This window comes from Schistocerca americana, chromosome 9 (assembly GCF_021461395.2).
Source record: "Schistocerca americana isolate TAMUIC-IGC-003095 chromosome 9, iqSchAmer2.1, whole genome shotgun sequence".
Taxonomy (NCBI): domain Eukaryota; kingdom Metazoa; phylum Arthropoda; class Insecta; order Orthoptera; family Acrididae; genus Schistocerca; species Schistocerca americana.
In genome coordinates, this window is record NC_060127.1 from 44,540,596 (window position 1) to 44,556,592 (window position 15,997).

The following is a 15,997-nucleotide window of genomic DNA, read 5'->3' on the forward strand; positions in this document are numbered from 1 at the left end:
GGTGGAGAATTTCTCCCTGAATCGTAACTGCGCGCTGGACCATTGCGTCTAAAGTTATTCTGTCTCCCGTAATAATAATCATTTTGGTTCCCATATTGTCTGTTTCTCTGATTGTCTCTGTAATAGTCATTACCGCGGAGAGGTGAACTTTCCCTGTAATTATTACTACTCTGCCAACGGTTGTCGTACGGGTGGTGTCTATTTTGGTCACGATTTGCGTTGTAAGAATAGACCAGTCGTGTCCGGTTATTGTTTCTGTCGTCACGGAATTGTGACGGATGTGACCTGTAATAGTTGTGTCCTTGTTTTCGCGTTCCGCGATTATCAGTGTCAATTTCTAGTTCTTGTAACAGTCCCTGAAAAGCTTCAATGTCGTCTTTGCAACGTCCTGCTAAAATAATATGTCGCAAATGTTCAGGTAATTTGATTAAGCAAATGCGGATGAGTTCTGAGGGGCACAGCCAGTGATTTTTATACAGAGGTGGCGTTACCAATAAAAAAACCTAAACAGCCTGCTTACATAGCCCCCATGCCCCCCACAAAAAATTTAAAAATTGTTTTGGGCAGTGGCCAATAATGATTTGATAAAATTTTTCATAATTACAATAACAAAGATATCAAATGCAAACACTTATTGATACAATGTTGGTCAAAAGCTAAACTTTCTCACAGTCCATAGAGACAGTCCTGATTGTTTATCACAGTAAAATAGCAGTGTTTTTCTCAAAGTCTGAGCACTAAAAGAAAATGCACACGGAAGTAGTGGATTTCCATGCAGTCTTGAAGAAGTAGTGTTGTCCTTCCAATGGAAAGACAGTGCTGACTCTTGACATGATGACAGGTAATGGGCCACAACAGAGCAAACCCACAGCAGAGTCAGTCGACGTTTTGAAGAATATTGGTAGGTCATCACAGAGCAGACCCACTGTAGTCCTGGTAGAGATTACGATATTGGTGGGCCACCAGAGGCGCAGACCCACTGCAGTCCTTGTAGAAATAATGGTACTGGTGAGTCAGCAAAGGTGTAGACCCACTGTAGTCCTTGTAGAAATGGCCAGCAGCCATCTGTTGCGACTGTGCAGGTGCACAATCACCATTGAAGAGTCTTGCGGAGAATACAGCAAGTCCATAAACCACCACTTGTCCACTCACAAAAAATTTGTTTGAAATGTCCTTAGAACCAGCAATGCTGTTATCCAGTCCCTTGCTGAATTATTAACACATGTGCAAACACTATCAGTCCCTACTTCTCACATATTGTCCATATACTATCACCAACAGAAACGTGTGCAGTGAAATGTAACTTAATTTGAAGAACTGGTGTCTATACAATTATAAATTTACAACATGAAAATACAATTACAAAGGTACAAAATACATCATTAAAGAACATAATAGTACAGATAACATTTGTAGTAATATGGGTTTTACATAAGAATCGAAATAACATATACATCAGTGTTACAGGAATTATGACATAAGTACATACATAAAAGGTCTGAATAACTTTCGAAACATCAACTTCACACCTGAGCATTAAAACAAAACAGAATAAATAATGTCTAAGCATCTTTACAAGGAAAATAACATAGTATTTGAAAAATTCTACAACATAAATCTTATTAGCTAAACACTTAAAGACAGGAAAAAGATAAATACACAATGGTACATACACACATAGCAAAATAATACAAAAGGAAAGACAGGATTCGTTTTAAGTGTGACATTGGTACTGCAGTCCAACCCAAAACTTCATTCCATAGATCTTTCGTCTTATTTCAACATTTGTTTCCACCAAAAAAAATCCTATTCAAGGATGCTTTCTGTATTTATATGTTCTCATATATCTTACCTCATTATTTATTTTCCATTATCTTACCTCATCATTTATTTCTAAGAAAATCCTACCTAAACCTGTTGTCCCTAAACCCTACTTGTTTGGTTCATATCCTCTTTCAAAATACTTTTTTTTTTGGCCAAACCATTTTCTTATAGCTTCTAAATGCATTTCTTCCAATTCATCATAACTCGTTCTCTTACATAGCCTACCCCATTTTAAGCTAACTTAAATCTACTGAGCTCAGATATATATACTAAGGGATGAGGCAATGCAGCAGCACAAAACAATTAATACAAACAGCAATGAAAAAAATGGAAATTGTCAAAGCAAGCTGCAGTAAATCTAAATTACCATCAATGCGACATTACAACTAATATGAGCCAATGTGCAGCAACAAGAAAAATAAATCAGTAGTAAAACTAGATTAACAGAGTAATACAAAGTGAAATTTAATAGCACTATGCCTGGCAAGCAGCAGCAGTAAATGCTATAACGTATACCTAAGCATGACAAAGCTCAAGCAGAAAAAATAGTACACTAAAGATAACAATGCAGACAAGGGAAATGTATAATCACATCTTAATGTCTATGTAATTAAAGTGGTGCACCACAACAACTTACTGTAATAAAAAATATTACCATGTACTTGAAAAGAAAATTATGTGTGCAGTTACTGTTACTAGTCCCTTCTTATTGTTCTTTCCTTTCCAAGTGCTCCTTTTTTTAAGAATGTGGATTACAAAATTATTATTTAATAGATCTGTTGACAGAAAGTGTTCACATTAGCAAATGCATTTTATTTTATAAAAGCAATGCTGCAACACAGCTGGAAACTAGATATCAAATGAAATAAGCAACTATGAAAAGCAAAGCATAAAAATATCATTCAATAGTCATGTGACATTTCATAAGTTAGTAGAAATTCTCTCAACTCTTGTAGAGAGACGCTTGTCATTATCAGGTGTGCAGATGTATCTTTCCAAGTAATGAGCGTGTCATATATGCGGTGCTTTCTACAAAGGAATGTCAATAGCGAGGATAATGGCCTCCCCCTTTTTTTTTCTACCACCTAATGGCTTTTTCCTTTTTTTTTTTTTTTCAGGCGACTGTCGCCCAGCTGGGTGCCCACGAGGCATTACATGCAGGTGGTCACTTTCTTACCGAAATATTTACGACACCAGTTTCCGCTACAGTGACAGTCTCATATAAAAATATTTCACAGGTCAAGAATTTGGGTTACAAATCTGTAGAAACAAAATCCTATAAATATAACAGTGTCCAACAAATTTTCGCCAGCATTGTGATACATTCACACATATACACACATTTCATAACTCTTAAAGTACGATTCTTGGTTTCCAAGAACCTTTTTCACAAACCAGAGTTCCTAAACACTACTCATTATTCCTTACCTTATTCGTCGACACTTCTTCAATATTTCATGATGACAGATACATAGCATACTCAAATAACTGATACAGCATCAGCTTATTGATCATAAACATACCTCAACAGCATAATACACATCGTTGTCGTAAAATAACATCATAACACCTCAGTCAACTCTCAAAATCGTCGTAGCTTCCTCCAATAATTTCAAAACCTAAAAAAAATTCTCTGCTCATGTCAGTAGTGTCATTTACCTCAAACGTACTTTAAAAATCATGCTCCCTTACCAAATACATCATTCAAAGCTCTCATGGTATCACAATGGTTCCGGAAAAATATGAGCATTTCACAAAGCACAGACAAAATACAATTTCATAAGTGTGAAGTTACCCAACTGTGAAATTGCGTAAACATGTGTCACTGATGTAGTAAAAAAAAATGTTTATCTCTCAGTTAAATGATCAGATAGCTGTGTAATTTGTGTGTTACAGAAATATGGTACCAATGTGTAAAGTTGTTTAAGCAAATACCATATTAGCTAGGGCTCCTTGTGCTTGCCAAACACATGGTACACAAAATAAGCGTGTACCCCCCTGAGGATTAATGTAATTATACCCTCAGGTGTTACAGATTACAGCAATGGAAGGAAATATATCACGGAAAACCCTTGTATCATTGTACTTCAAATATCTTAAAAATACATGTTTTAAGTGCGAAATTAATCACTCAAATACGTGTCCTGTAGCGCTAAATGTGCGTCTTGCTGTAAGATAATCTCTGTGGAAGTGTCGTAGTTATCGTCCTCCGAAAGCTAAGTTCTGCAGAAGCCAATGCACTTACCTCATGATAAACAAAAGTGAAATGCTTTGCGTATAGATATCTTAGTTATTACGCTTATTACCGTGATGAAGAAAGTACTGTGCTGTAACGTATTGTTGTGCAACAGAAAAGGCTGTCTCCTTGTAGCTATACCACAAAGTTACTAGTAAAACATGTTTTACTTTCCAGAAGAATTCAGAAAAATTGTGCAGATATAAAACAGATACACCGCAAAAGCAACAATGTAAATTGTGTCACACATTAGTAGCATCGTGATATAGTCGTGTAGCTGTCAAATAAACTAACCACTGTGTCATCTGGTATCTCTCAGAAAGCACTTTGAATCCATAATGTATTTTCAAGTAAACCAAAATGTTGCATTAAAATCTCATTAGCAGTACTGGTAAATGTTCTAAGTATGTGAGCCTTATAGTCGTTACGTAAACGTGCAACTAACAGGCAAGAATGTACACACACAATAACACTGTGTCGTCTGTTCACAATAACAATGCATTCGTAATTTCTGTTTAAATAAGTTATCTTGTTTCTTGACTGGATATTTAACTTCAAACATTGTTGTATATTAACAGATTTGAAGTCTGACAAAGCATACTAGTAATGTAAAGTGAAAAGTTACATGGCAAAGACAAAGTTAAAAAGCAGATTATCTTTCAATAAACGGTTTTACATTTGAAATGTGGTATAATCTTTTACTCTTCAAAGTACTCAGAGTTTCAGCTTGAACGCAATTATCATGCAGTATACGTCGGTAAAGAATACTGGAATTTTTCTCAAGGTTAGCTTCTATGTTATTTTTCTCTGAGCCAGCCGGCGCACGTGGGTGCCTGCGGCGCGAGTGATTGTCTGTCTCTTTGTTGGCGCGCGTTGTTATTGGGATTAGGAGACCTAACTTCTACAAATTCGCCTTGGCGAGAGGGCCCAGCTCTGTTAGAATCCCGCAAGTTCTGATGCAATTCAGGTCTGTCGTTACGATCATATCGTCTGTCGTCATGTCGGTAGATTCCATAGTTCCTTTCTTGTCGGTCATGTGGTGGAGAATTTCTCCCTGAATCGTAACTGCGCGCTGGACCGTTGCATCTGAAGTTATTCTGTCTCCCTTGATAATAATTATTTTGGTTCCCATATTGCCCGTTTCTCTGATTGTCTCTGTGATAGTCATTACCGTGGAGAGGTGATCTTTCCCTGTAATTATTACTACTCTGCCAACGGTTGTCATACGGGTGGTGTCTGTTTTGGTCACGATTTGCGTTGTAAGAATAGACTTGTCATGCCCAGCTATTGTTTCTGTCGTCACGGAATTGTGACGGATGTGACCTGTAGTGATTGTTTTCCTGTTTTCGCATCCCGCGACTGTCTGTGTCAATTTCTAATTCTTGTAACAGTCCCTGAAAAGCTTCAATGTCGTCTTTGCAACGTCCTGCTAAAATAATATGTCGCAAATGTTCAGGCAGTTTGATTAAGCAAATGCGGATGAGTTCTGAGGGGCTGTATGGGTTTGACAGGTACTGATTCTTGTGCAACATGTCTTCAAAATATTTCACAAGACTGGAAAATTCAGATTGTTCGAAATGTTTCATCATTATGATACCATGTTTTACTCGGTCTTGTGTGGCTTGAGACCAATATGCTGAGAGGAAGGCTTGGTAAAACTCTCCTTCACTGTGGCAATCGTGAATTACCGATCGCATTCTTACAGCTGGTTCATTCTCCAAGTAGCCACACATAAATTCTAATCTGTGTTCTAATGACCAGTTGGGAGGAAAACAATGCGAGAATTGATGGAGCCATGCTTGTGGATGAATGTCGTTGCCAGAATTCTTAAATGTTTTGAATTTACGTGTAGTAATGAACAGCTTATAGTCAAAATCATCATGTCGGCGAGTCGCATATCGGTCATTGTTAGGTCGTGTCGGCCGTTCCATCTCAAAATTCGGTGCACATTGCCAATTTCTTTCATAACTTCCGAAATGCCCTGTGTTATTATTTTGCAGCTTTTCCGTATTTCTAAGTCCCTCTTCCCGTGTTGGAGCGCGAGTGTCCTCTGAAATACGTAATTCTTGTATTACCTGTGTCAGCTGATCTTGTACTTCCCGGATTTCTCTTTGGTGTTGTGTATTAATTTGATTCTGATTTAGTTTGAATTTCCTAATTTGTTCGTACTCTTCTGTGTCATTAAAGACTACCGGTCTTGCGTCAATCCGATTATTATCTACCTTCGTAGATAAATTAGTGAACTGATCCAAAAGTTCGGCTACTTTCTCCGATAGTGTACTTATTTCCTCAGTGTGTTTTTCTGAACCAAGTTTCAGAGTATCTACTGTGTCCTTAAAGTTTTCCTGAGTTTTTGCAAGTTGCGTAACTGAATCGGTATATGCAACTGAGTCAAATTTAGCTTGCAAGGTCTCATGATTTTCATGAACAATAATTTGCAGTTCTTTTATGGCTGCTTCGTGATTCTGTAATGCATTTTCATGCCGCGAAAAAGTAGGTTGAAAATGCTCACAAATTTGAGTTTTTACGTCATTACAGACTTTTTGACATTTCGATTCAATGTTATGTAACTCAGTAGTTAAATCTTCACGCGTTTGTTCAAGAGTTTGTTCCAATGAGTCTAACTTTTGAAGCTGTTGCTGTGTTTGTCTCTGATTTTGTTCCATTGTGTCTAACTTTTTGAGATTTTGTTCCACTGTGTCTAACTGTTGCTGTGTTTGTCTCTGGTGTTGTTCCATTGTGTCTAACTTTTTGAGATTTTGTTCCACTGTGTCTAACTGCTGCTGTGTTTGTCTCTGGTGTTGTTACATTGTGTCTAACTTTTCAAGCTTTTGTCCCATTTGTTGCATTAATTGTAATAACAATGCACTGGTGTCTGAAACATGTTCCTCAGTGCTTTTCGGCAGTGAAGTTGCACCGGCAACATTCACATTTTGACAAGCGGAAAATGTGTCTTGACTCATTTGAGAAAACGGTGAGAACCCAAAACCTGAGTCTGCAGTATTTGCAATATTGTGTTCTGTCATTCCCGATTCCTGAGGCGAGCTGTTGCCGACCAATCGATCGATAACGCTTCCCTGTTCAATACCTGTTTCACTGTCTACACCATTGTTTGCCGCCCGCTCCATTTCCCTATGCGCAATTACCAAATTACTACTTTGAACATTAGTTAATTCATTACTCTGCGGCGCTAACACACTGCCTTCGTCTTCACTGTCATTTCTCAGTTTACTTTGGAGCCTAGTATTACGTTTTTCACACGCCATAATTGTCACAATATTTCACACGATAACACAGAAAAGCACAATTTGAAGAGCAAAATAAAATAACATAGCAGTGGAAATAATGTCTACTTAATTTACAGCGCAGCTGCGAAATACTTGGTGCAAATCTACATGGATGCCACAACTGTTTTACTGTACAACAATGAAAAACTACAACTACAAAGGAAATTCTCTCTATGATTACGCGCTATCAATAAACAATAGCTACACCAATTACACAAACTACAAGAAAAAAATCAGAAGATTCCAGTGAGGTATCCTCGGCTAAGGGTCGACATATGAAACGTCCCCTTAGAAAAATTTATACATGACTGTGCTTAAACTGACACACAATATTTTGTTAGCGCAACGCAATCTGACTTTCAAAATTCCCTACAAAAGAATGGCCCTGACTAACATTAAACTGTACCTTTCACAAATCACTAAATCACTTACCTCACAATAATCTTCGTTTCTCCCACTACTGCAATACAGCAAGCGCCACTACTGCCAGCTAAATAAAAGATTCAAACTACTGAAGGCACTAACTACTGATAGGGATAGTTAGCAAATGAAAGATATTAATAGAGAACAAACAATGTATTTACCTTGATATCATCATATATAAATATAGCAGTTCATGACAAATTACAAAACTCCGCCATCTCTCTCCCCACATCCACCACTGCTGGCGGCTCACCTCCAACTGCGCAACGCTACGCGCTGTTCACATCCAGCTGCCGCTGCCCAACACTACAATGGCGAGTATTACAACAATGCAAAGCAGCCGCAGACTGCACACAGCACAGCCAGTGATTTTCATTTTCATACAGAGAGCGCTACGTGGCGGCGGCGTTACCAATATAAGAACCTAAACAGCCTACTTCCAAGCCCTGTAGTATTCATGGAGTCAGTTCCCTCCAGCACTGCTTCACACATTAGTCCAGCCCATGCAACTTCGTGTTACGGCACTTCTGCATGCTCGCGGGGGCCCTACACGCTATTAGGCAGGCGTACCAGTTTCTTTGGCTCTTCAGTGTATTTATAACTGTCGACAAGTAAATGAAGAAATGCATAGAGTTTTCCTGCAAATATGTGCCTGCCGTGATTAGCGAAATCTTTTATACAGGCCTGGAACTACTTTGCACTTCGACGCTGCGAGCTGCAGACACAGAGGCAGGCCCCATCAGGCAGTTAACCTGCGCAGCTGTGAGACGTTGCTAATGCAGCAAGAACGAACAGTGTAGGTGAACATTTTTCGAATATCACAGAATTTACACTTGTACTACAAAATTACAGGTACGAGCAGTACTCCAATCGTCGCCTCATACACGTACGTCTTTCCGAGCTCAAACGCTAACCACTAGACCACCACAAACTCTAAAGAGCAGCGCTTACGCACAGATACGTCCCTTGCATAACAGATGAGTAAAACTTCTCTTGCGATTTTCTCGTAATTGCCAGAGTAGTGCACGTCACTACTTGCACATTATGTAGTTTTAATGGTGTACTACAGGTGTACAAAGTTTGAAGTAAATCCGTGATCCCAACTTCGGGGTCTCCACTGGTGGGGCTAGTAGCGGGCTGCAGTTCGACTGTGCATCTACTGATAGGTGTCGCTGGCTCCCCTCCAAGGCATTTTAACCTCTTCGCTGGTATTCAAGGCCGGGCCGGAAACTTATGGATCCTGCCTCGTAGGTGGACTTCGATAATTGTATTACTCATAACCGCTAATGGGTTACACTATTACGTACATGAAGACCTTTCTTCTTGAAAGTACTTCGAACAGCATATGTGTTACATATGAGGCGGAACTATGGGCCTCATGGAAAAAGGCTGACCAGACTGAGTCACGCAGTTTGACTCTTAGGCTCATCACAAGGTGTGGCCATTAGCTGCTCACGTTGATCACGTAGGCCGACGTGAGGGACAATGAACTATACTTGACGGGATGTATCTGGAACATCTTAGGTGATTAGAAACTTAGTCGACAGGAATACAATTAAATACTTAGTTTAATTCAGAATCAGCGGTGAACTTCGATCTAGACTTTGTACAATAATATTTACAAGTGCAGTTATAGACTGAACTGCAATAATTCTTTACACTTGATTGCTTCACACATATACAGGGTGCGTCAAAAAATGTATACACACTTTGAACTGTCATAGACAATTTATTTCACATCCTACAAGGTTAAATATCTGTGAGAAAGTAATGTTATGTTTCATCAACAGGTGGCAGCAGTGGCAAGGAAGTAACTACAACATGGCGGACATGCGTTTGAGCTTTTATGCGCGGAAGCAGATAATTAAGTGGTACTGGAAGTTTGAGAATGTGGCTGTGGTTTGAAGACAGTGGAGAAGTGAGTATGGTACAGAACCACCTTCAAGGTTAACAATTACACGTCTACGAGACAAATTCGAAATTCATGGAACAGAGTGTGATGTGCATAAAGGTCGATCAGGGCGACCTCGTACAGTTACAAGTGATGATTCCACAACTGCAGTCTTGGAACTGTTTCAGCGTTCGCCTCAAAAATCTTCAAGGCAAGCGGCACGTGAGAGTAATGTAAGTGTGCTATGCATTCTGAAGAAAGGCAAGTTTCGTGTGTACATTCCAATCCTGGTGCAACAGCTAAGTGACGACGATCCAGATCGAAGGTTAGAATTTTGTGAATGGGTCCAGGAGATATTGAGACGTGAACCAGGATTTATGGGTAGCATAATTTGGTCGGATGAAGCCCAATTAAAACTCAATGGAACTGTCAATAGGCACAATTGTGTGTACTGGGCTGAAGATAATCCTCACATTACAGTTGAAAAGGCTGTGAATTTGCCTGGTGTAAACGTGTGGTGTGGTTTGTCTGCAAGGGGACTCATTGGGCCTTTCTGCTTGGGGGGTACTGTTACTGGAGAAACGTACCTAACAGTGCTTGCTGACTCCATATTCCCTGCCATTCGTGCATTATACGGTAATTATGAGTTTTATTTCCAAAAAGATGGCGCCCCGCCGCACTATCATAGGGACGTACGACGATACCTGGATCACAATGTGCCAGGGTGCCAGGACAGTGGATAGGACGCAGGGGACCAATCGAGTTTCCTGCACGCTCTCCAGACCTCACACCGCTGGATTTCTTCTTATGGGGCACAGTAAAAGATGAGGTGTACAAACGTAAACCACGTAACCTGGACACACTTTGGAATGAGATTCAGGCGGTGTGTGCAGAAATCTCATTGGACACTTGAAACGTCCCCTTTGAACAATTGTACAGGACTGTGCTTAACCTGACACACAATATTTTTAGCGCAACGCAATCTATCAAAGATCCCTGCAAAAGAATGGCCCTGAGTAACATTAAACTATACCTTTCACAAATCACTTACCTCACAAAAATCTTCATTACTCGAACTATTGCAATACAGCGAGCGCCACTACTGCCAGCTAAATAAAAGATTCAAACTACGGAAGGCACTAACTACTGATAGGCATAGTTAGCAAATGAAAGATTTAAATAGAGAACAAACAATGTATTTACCTTACTAGTCTTAATATATATAGCAGTTCATGACAAATTACAAAACTCCGCCATCTCTCTCCCCACATCCACCACTGCTGGCGGCTCACCTCCAACTGCGCAACGCTACGCGCTGTTCACATCCAGCTGCCGCTGCCCAACACTACTATGGCAGACAACAACAATCGTGTCGGCGAGTCGCACATCGGTCATTGTTACGTTGTTTCGGTGGTTCCATCTCAAAATTCGGTGTGCCTTGCCTATTTCTTTCATAATTTCCGAAGTGCCCTGAGTTATTATTTTGTGGCTGTTCCGTACTTCTATGTCCCTCTTCCCGTGTTCGAGTGCTAGTGTCCTCTGAAATACGTAGTTCTTGTATTACCTGTGTCAGCTGATCTTGTATTGCGTATTAATTTGATTCTGATTTTGTTTGAATTTCTTAATTTGTTCATACTCTTCTGTGTCAGTGATGGCTACAGGTCTTGTGTCATTCAGATCATCATCTACCTTTGTAGATAAGTTAGTGACCTGATCCGAAAGTTCGGCTACTTTCTCCGATAGTGAACACATTTCCTCAGTGCGTTTTTCTGAACCAAGTTTCAGAGTGTCCATTTGTGTTGAAATCGAATCTACTGTGTCCTTCAAGTTTTCCTGAGTTTTTGCAAGTTGCGTAACCGAATCGGTAGATGCAAGTGAGTCAATTTTAGCCCACAAGGTCTCATGATTTTCATGAACAATGGTTTGCAGTTCTTTTATGGCTGCTTCGTGATTCTGTAATGCATTTTCATGCCGCGAAAAAATAGGTTGAAAATGCTCACAAATTTGTGTTTTCACGTCATTACAGACTTTTTGACATTTCGATTCAATGTTACGTAACTCAGTAGTTAAATCTTCACGTGTTTGTTCAAGTGTGGTGTCTAACTTTTGAAGATTTTGTTCCATTGTGTCTAACTTTTTAAGATTTTGTTCCATTGTGTCTAACTTTTTAAGATTTTGTTCCACTGTGTCTAACTTTTGAAGCTTTTGCTGTGTTTGTCTCTGGTGTTGTTCCATTTGTTGCATTAGCTGTAATAACAATGCATTAGTGTCTGGAATCTGTTCCTCTACGCTTTTCGGCAGTGCATTTGCACCGGCAACATCCACATTTTGACAAGCAGAAAATGTGTCTTGACTTATTTGAGAAAACGGTGAGGACGCAAAACTTGAATCTACAGTCTTTGCAAAATTGTGTTCTGTCATTTCGGATTCCTGAGGCGAGCTGTTGCCGAGCGATCAATCGATAATGCTTCCCAGTTCACTAACAGTTTCACTGCCTACGCCATTGTTTGCCGCCTGCTCCATTTCCCTATGCACAATTTCCAAATTACTACATTGAACATCAGTTAATTCATTACTCGGTGGCGCTAACACACTGCTTTCGTCTTCACTGTCATTTCTCAGTTTACTTTGGAGCCTAGTATTACGTTTTTCACACGCCATTATTGTCACAATATTTCACATGATAACACAGAAAAGCACAATTTGAAGAGCAAAAATAAGAGAACACATTAACATAGTACTGAAAATAGTATCTTGTTAATTGCAAGCGCAGCAACGAAATACTTGGTGCAAATTAACATGCATGCCACAACAACAATGAAAGACTGCAACTACAAAGGAGATTCTCTCTACAATTACGTGCTAGCAATAAACAAAAGCTACACTAATTACACAAACTACAAGAAAAAATCAGAAGATTCCAGTGAGGTATCCTGACAGGGTCGCCATACGAAACGTCCCCTTTGAACAATTGTACAGGACTGTGCTTAACCTGACACACAATATTTTTAGCGCAAAGCAATCTGACTATCAAAGACCCCTGCAAAAGAATGGCCCTGAGTAACATTAAACTATACCTTTCACAAATCACTTACCTCACAAAAACCTTCATTACTCGAACTACTGCAATACAGCGAGCGCCACTACTGCCAGCTAAATAAAAGATTCAAACTACGGAAGGCACTAACTACTGATAGGCATAGTTAGCAAATGAAAGATTTAAATAGAGAACAAACAATGTATTTACCTTACTAGTCATAATATATATAGCAGTTCATGACAAATTACAAAACTCCGCCATCTCTCTCCCCACATCCACCACTGCTGGCGGCTCACCTCCAACTGCGCAAGGCTACGCGCTGTTCACATCCAGCTGCCGCTGCCCAACACTACAATGGCAGACAACAATGCAAACTAGCCACAGACTTCACACAGCACAGCCAGTGATTTTTATACAGAGGTGGCGTTACCAATAAAAAAACCTAAACAGCCTACTTACACACTTTGGTACGATGTACGGAATCAGTGGTGACTCGTACTCAGAAATGTATTGATGCTGAAGGCCACCAGTCTGAACATTAATCACATTTGCAAAGTACATTTATTATTCCAATAGGACTTTAAGCTTTCCATTTCCAGAAATTTAACATTATAGAACGGGAAATAAATTTTCTACGACGCTTCAAAGTGTGTATACATTTTTTTGACGCACCCTGTAGATCAATTTTCAGTGCATAAACCGTATGTGGCGCCTGGCTAGGCCGTAGTTACGGACTTAGCTGAAGGCTACGCTAATTAGCGTCTCTGGAAATGAGATCTCTGAAGCTATAACAGGTGAACCATTCCTATTAAAGTCGGCTGTAGAACTGGGCAGTACGCTAGCTTGTCTCGTAAGGCCAGCCGAGTGGCGGCACTCGGTCTGCTAGCGTCGACAGGGGTGACTCGCGGCCCCGATGTGTACTGACGGACCGCGGCCGACTTGAAGCCTACAACCTAACAAGTGTGGTGCCTTCCGGTGACACCACAAAACGAGTACATAGTAATCTTGAAAATTAATTGTAAATATAATTTTCTAAAGAAAAAGAGATAACTTGTTGATAATTGATGCTAAGCTTAGCAGACCTAACTCAGTCCTGACGTACACTAAATTATAGTCGTGAATGGTCTGATACAGATGCCGACTTTAGTTCTCCAGTTCCGAAGTGCATCGAGACTGGTGTGGCAGGGGCTCTGTTGCAGGGACCCCTATGGTAAAGGACGAGCGGTTGATCTTGACCATCCAAAGTAGAAGGAGATAAGATTAAAAAGAAAAAGAAAAACCGAAATAAATGCTGAAACACTATCTAATTCAACATGCATAAACATTTTTGGTGATTGGCAGCCGAGTGTTGGGGATTTAAAAGGTATTAACTGATCCTCCTATCCTGTGCAAGCTTCTTCATCTCCGAGTAACTACTGCTACCTACATCCTTCTGAATCTGTTAGTGTATTCATGTCATGGTCTCCCTCTACGATTTTGACCGTCCACAGTTCCCCTCCAATACTAAATTGGTGATCCCTTGACGCCTCAGAACGTGTCTTACCAACCGACCCATTCTTTTAGTCAGGTTGTGCCACAAATTCCTCTTCTCCCCATAGAACATTCAATACCTCCTCATTAGTTAAGTGATCTACCCATCTAATCTTCAGCATTTTTCTGTAGCACCACATTTCGAAAGATACTATTCTCTTCATGTCTAAACTGCTTATCGTCCATGTTTCACTTCCATACATGGCTACTCTACATACAAATACTTTCAGAAAAAACTTCCTGACACTTAAATCTCTACTCGATGTTAGCAAATTTCTCTTCTTCAGAAACGCTTTACTTGCCATAGCCAGTCTACATTTTATATCTTTTCTACTTCGACAATCGTCAGTTATTTTGCTCCCCAAATAGCAAAACTCATCTACTACTCTAAGTGCCTCATTTCCTAATCTAATTCCCTCAGCATCGCCTGATTTAATTCGACTGCATTCCATTATCCTCGTTTTCCTTTTTTAATGAGCATGTTATATACGCCTTTTAAGACACTGCTCTTCCAGGTACTTTGCTGTATCTGACAGAATTACAATATCATCGGCAAACCTTAAAGTTTTTATTTCTTCTCATGGATTTTAATTCCTTCTCCAAATTTTCTTTTGTTTCCTTTAGTGCTTGCTCAATATACAGATTGAATAACATCGGGAATAGACTACTACCCTTTCTGACTCCCTTCTCAACCATTGCTTCCCTTTCGTGCCCCTCGGCTCTATTCGGTGTAAAATTGTACACTGTGATTTGAAACTTTAGACTGGAAAATGTAATAATTACTTAAATGGACTTTTGGATGCCCTGTATTTCCTACCGACCACTGCAAAAACGTTCTTCAGTGTGCTTTATCAGGATTAGTGGATCTTACAAAATCGCGGTCTAATCCTCACGGTTTGCCCCATCTACGACACTTGCAAATCGAGTTCAAAGGATGCGTGCCAGAGAGGGGAGGGAGGGGGGGGGAGGTCATGTTAGTCTACATTTCAAACATAATAATGCACTTTCATAATAAAACAACTTTTTAATTTAGTGATAACCTTCTCGGATTTGGCGCAAATTTTTCAATTATTTTCTTTTCTAACGTCTTACAGTTTACTTTTACAATTTCAGTGCACTTTCGTGAGCAAAAACACAGTGAGCCTTCTTCTCCTTCAGTGTTCCAAAGATCGCTGCCCAGTCGCCGCTGTGCATGGAATAGTGTCCAAATTTCTTGTTGTTAAACAGGTCACTGAGGTGTATTATTTTTCCTTCATAAATAGTTCCTTAGGTCTAGTTCACTGACAATATCATGCAAATCATAATTTTTTTTAAAACAAATCTACATTTTTATGTAGAACAAAAGCTGGAGTATTTTCTGCTGAAAATCAAATCTTTGATGATCACATGAGCGATTCGATATGTGGCATTATCAGTGAACGCCGCCAGTATTTGTTGTCATTTACCAGATGCTTCTGAATTTTTGCTTGCATCCAGAAGTGGAACATTAATTTCTGTTTTCAATTCCTCTATGGTAGTTCGTGCTTTTCCAAGTAATTCTGTAATTATTCTATCTGCTTCCTTTCGGTCGTTACTGAGAACGTCAAGGTTTGCTCTGACGTTTTCCCTCACCACGATCATATCCATACACTTGTTAGATTGTTGGACACGAACCACTGGCTCTCAAAATATCGTTTTTTACAGTGACAACAGTATTGTTGCGGCCACATGTAGTAAGTGTTGCTTCACGCAGTGGAGAATGGCAAAACAGAGGCAGCCGGCGATTG